Genomic DNA, 4,546 nt, shown 5'->3' with positions numbered 1-4,546 from the left:
AATTCAGCGGGTAATCTCGCCTACTCTGAGGTCGTCGGAACGTGAAAAAAAATTTTTTCAGAGCTTCCCCCCCCGAAAGCATTTTGCGAAACGTGTACAGAGCAACACAAAAAAAAAAAAAAAATAAAAAAAACACAAAAAACCCTTAAAGCAAAAAAAAACCGTTTATCGCGCCTCACCAATATATCTTTTATAAAATTCGATATCCTCTCCAAATATAGATCTTCGAAACACTCGCAAGACGATTACAATCGGTATAACTTTAACGTCCGTCCGAAAAGTACTTTCGGGGACTAGACGACCGATTGATCTCGTGCGGTTTCGCTATTCGATCATTTGAAGAGAACAAAAAGATATATGGGGCGACCGACAAACGGTTTTCCCGTAGAACCAGACTCGCGATTGCGTTGACACACACATCATAGCCACACCAATAGAAGAGTTTTAGGACGGTAACCCGGGTGGGGTGTTCTTTACTCAGAATATGTGCAACATCGGATCTATATAGCCATCGATACAATTCGTACACAAATGTGTCGTACGAAGAGAGAGACTTTTTTTCCTCTGGCAACATAACGGTAAGAGACATCCTTCCACACTCATAGGTTCCACTCCCTGGGGCTATGATATATATATACATATAAATTCAAATTCGAAGCAACGGTCACAATTCTACTCTATATTTTTGCGGGTTATGTGTTCTTTCGTTCAATTTCTTTCATGCGTTCGTTCGATCTCTGTACACAGTCTTCACATAGGACAGACTCGTGTAGTACGCTTTCGTGGGTTAAACCCATCTCGTTTCATTTCAGGCGACGTCGGGAGCGCGTTGAAAATGTACCAGTGAAATCTCGATAGTTCTACGGATACGAATCGTCCCGAAAAAGATTTTGTCACCGCTTCGAAGCGGTGTTTCAGACGGGCGGACGTATATAAAACATATACGACACACGACACCGCCTTCCACACTCACGCTAGTTCGAACACGATTTCCATCTCTCTCGAAGACTGTTAGACGTACGTAAAATTTCTCAATATTCATAGGACCGCGACAAACGCCGACGAAGCGCCCATCATTCGCTCGTACGTATATAGGCAACAAGTGCCATCAACGCAAGCAGTTTATAAGTACGTAAACGACCCTCAGCCAGGCGTGGTCCAGGAATTGTATCCGTGGACCGCAATGTGCGTTCGAAATGTCGATGTTCATGTGTCCTGCAGTTCACACGTTGACGCGCAATTAGCTGCGTTCTTCATCGACCCACGAGCCAAGTGATCCACCGTTCAGGGTAATTTTTCCCTTTTATTCTCTCATATATAATATAATGTGTATTTGCTATCCACCACATTTTTGTGTTATATTTCGGAACAAGCCGATACCCGAAGAGCTCCAACCAGCGCGCGAAGGAGATTCGGGAGTCGTCGTACAACGACATAATTGTCCCTTAAAGAACGAGATATTTCCGTCGAAACCATATATATATGTACGAGCAAATCCAAAACCACTGTTTTCTTGCAAGTTCGACGGTCGGAGCGAATAGAACATTGAAAAGCCTTCTATCGAAGAAACACAGAGAGTATATCACCTCCAAAAACGACGGGGATATGGATATTCAAACTGGACAATTATCAACCCGATACTGGATTCGAAAAGTTTCTCTCTCCTTTCGTCGTTATTTACACCGGACGGACTCACGGCCGGCTCTAGCTGGGTGTCATATATATATATACGTCCCACGCTCATGCTGCCACTAGCGCGCAACAGAGTAGGGTGTCAATGACAACGACACAGCATTGAAACGAGCTACACAAGCCGGTCTCTCTTGATACCAATGTAAACGAGCATTAAGTTATCTTCAGACTGCCCGATATTTTCGTCCTTTGGACTTTCCCAACGATTCCTTTTTTTCTTTTTTTTTTACACACCACAGCGAAGACTTGAGGAAGCGTGATTAGCACGCTCGCATCCCTCCCTGTCCTACTACAACTGTGTGTGTGTGTGTAAAGAAAGAAAAAAGAATACATTGGCTTTCTCTCTATCGAGAAGATGGCCTACGCAACGCAGATCAAAGGCCTAATACGTGTAATATAATACGCGTCTGGCCGTGTATAAATCACGCACGAATGATCTGGTCGGGCCCAACTCTTCTCGTACGCTTATTTTTCCGTGTTGGGGCACTATCATAAAATCACACAAACCCCAACACGTGTGTGTCTTGGAAGGAAGATGGCCTACGCAACGCAGATCAAAGGCCTAATACGTGTAGTACACACGTCTGCCGTGTAAATCACGCACGAATGATCTGGTCGGGCCCAACTCTTCTCCACCACACCACATCCCAACTTTGTACATTTTTATATATTTTTGTGCGTTGGGGCACCTTCATAATCACAAACCCCAACAACACATATATCTCTCTCTCTTTGAAAGATTTGTTGTGGCCTACGCAACGCAGATCAAAGGCCTAATACGTGTAGTACACACGTCTGGCCGTGTAAATCACGCACGAATGATCTGGCGGGCTCAACAATATCTTTTTTTTTTATATGAATTCTTATCCACAAACTAATCGAATTCATTTTCTCTCCTCCTCTCCTCTCTCTTTGAGATATATTGGAACATTGTAATGATCCTTCCGCAGGTTCACCTACGGAAACCTTGTTACGACTTTTACTTCCTCTAAATAATCAAGTTTGGTCATCTTCCCGGCATCATCGGCAATGCCGAAACATTGCCGCGCACCAGTCCGAAGACCTCACTAAATCATTCAATCGGTAGTAGCGACGGGCGGTGTGTACAAAGGGCAGGGACGTAATCAACGCGAGCTTATGACTCGCGCTTACTGGGAATTCCTCGTTCATGGGGAATAATTGCAAGCCCCAATCCCTAGCACGAAGGAGGTTCAGCGGGTTACCCGGGCCTTTCGGCCAGGGAACACACGCTGATTCCTTCAGTGTAGCGCGCGTGCGGCCCAGAACATCTAAGGGCATCACAGACCTGTTATTGCTCAATCTCGTGCGGCTAGAAGCCGCCTGTCCCTCTAAGAAGATTTGTTTGTACGTTGGTAGTAAAAACCCCACCGGCAGAAGCCGAGAGCCTTCGAGATACCATAATTACGTCTATTTAGCAGGCTAGAGTCTCGTTCGTTATCGGAATTAACCAGACAAATCGCTCCACCAACTAAGAACGGCCATGCACCACCACCCACCGAATCAAGAAAGAGCTATCAATCTGTCAATCCTTCCGGTGTCCGGGCCTGGTGAGGTTTCCCGTGTTGAGTCAAATTAAGCCGCAGGCTCCACTCCTGGTGGTGCCCTTCCGTCAATTCCTTTAAGTTTCAGCTTTGCAACCATACTTCCCCCGGAACCCAAAAGCTTTGGTTTCCCGGAAGCTGCCCGCCGAGTCATCGTAGGAACTTCGGCGGATCGCTAGCTGGCATCGTTTATGGTTAGAACTAGGGCGGTATCTGATCGCCTTCGAACCTCTAACTTTCGTTCTTGATTAATGAAAACATTTTTGGCAAATGCTTTCGCTTCTGTCCGTCTTGCGACGATCCAAGAATTTCACCTCTAACGTCGCAATACGAATGCCCCCATCTGTCCCTATTAATCATTACCTCGGGGTTCCGAAAACCAACAAAATAGAACCGAGGTCCTATTCCATTATTCCATGCACACAGTATTCAGGCGAAGGTAGCCTGCTTTGAGCACTCTAATTTGTTCAAAGTAAACGTACCGGCCCACCTCGACACTCAGTGAAGAGCACCGCGATGGGATATTAGTTGGACCGCCCCGTGAAGAGCAAAGCCCACCGGTAGGACGTACCACATAATGCCAGTTAAACACCGCGAGCGATGAACCGACACTGTGACACACAGATTCAACTACGAGCTTTTTAACCGCAACAACTTTAATATACGCTATTGGAGCTGGAATTACCGCGGCTGCTGGCACCAGACTTGCCCTCCAATGGATCCTCGTTAAAGGATTTAAAGTGTACTCATTCCGATTACGGGGCCTCGGATGAGTCCCGTATCGTTATTTTTCGTCACTACCTCCCCGTGCCGGGAGTGGGTAATTTGCGCGCCTGCTGCCTTCCTTGGATGTGGTAGCCGTTTCTCAGGCTCCCTCTCCGGAATCGAACCCTGATTCCCCGTTACCCGTTACAACCATGGTAGGCGCAGAACCTACCATCGACAGTTGATAAGGCAGACATTTGAAAGATGCGTCGCCGGTGCTATAAGACCATGCGATCAGCACAAAGTTATTCAGAGTCACCAAAGCAAACGATGGACGAGTGTAAACACCCGCCACCGATTGGTTTTGATCTAATAAAAGCGTTCCTACCATCTCTGGTCGGAACTCTGTTTTGCATGTATTAGCTCTAGAATTACCACAGTTATCCAAGTAAATTTTAGTACGATCTAAGAAACCATAACTGATTTAATGAGCCATTCGCGGTTTCACCTTAATACGGCATGTACTGAGACATGCATGGCTTAATCTTTGAGACAAGCATATGACTACTGGCAGGATCAACCAGGGA

At 46.0% G+C, this 4,546-nt stretch overlaps 2 non-coding genes across 2 annotated transcripts; both read right to left on the bottom strand.

Moving 5' to 3' along the window:
- Window positions 1–1,137: 1,137 nt before the first annotated feature.
- LOC143263495 (5.8S ribosomal RNA) lies at window positions 1,138–1,292 on the bottom strand. Its single transcript, XR_013036922.1, has one exon. It is a non-coding gene; the product is annotated as a 5.8S ribosomal RNA (ribosomal RNA).
- Window positions 1,293–2,625: 1,333 nt separating this feature from the next.
- On the bottom strand, window positions 2,626–4,546 carry LOC143263489 (small subunit ribosomal RNA). Its single transcript, XR_013036917.1, has one exon. It is a non-coding gene; the product is annotated as a small subunit ribosomal RNA (ribosomal RNA).

This window comes from Megalopta genalis, unplaced genomic scaffold, assembly GCF_051020955.1.
Source record: "Megalopta genalis isolate 19385.01 unplaced genomic scaffold, iyMegGena1_principal scaffold0667, whole genome shotgun sequence".
NCBI classification, from domain to species: domain Eukaryota; kingdom Metazoa; phylum Arthropoda; class Insecta; order Hymenoptera; family Halictidae; genus Megalopta; species Megalopta genalis.
The sequence above is the reverse complement of the archived record's forward strand: the minus strand, read 5'-3'. Positions and strand labels throughout refer to the sequence as shown.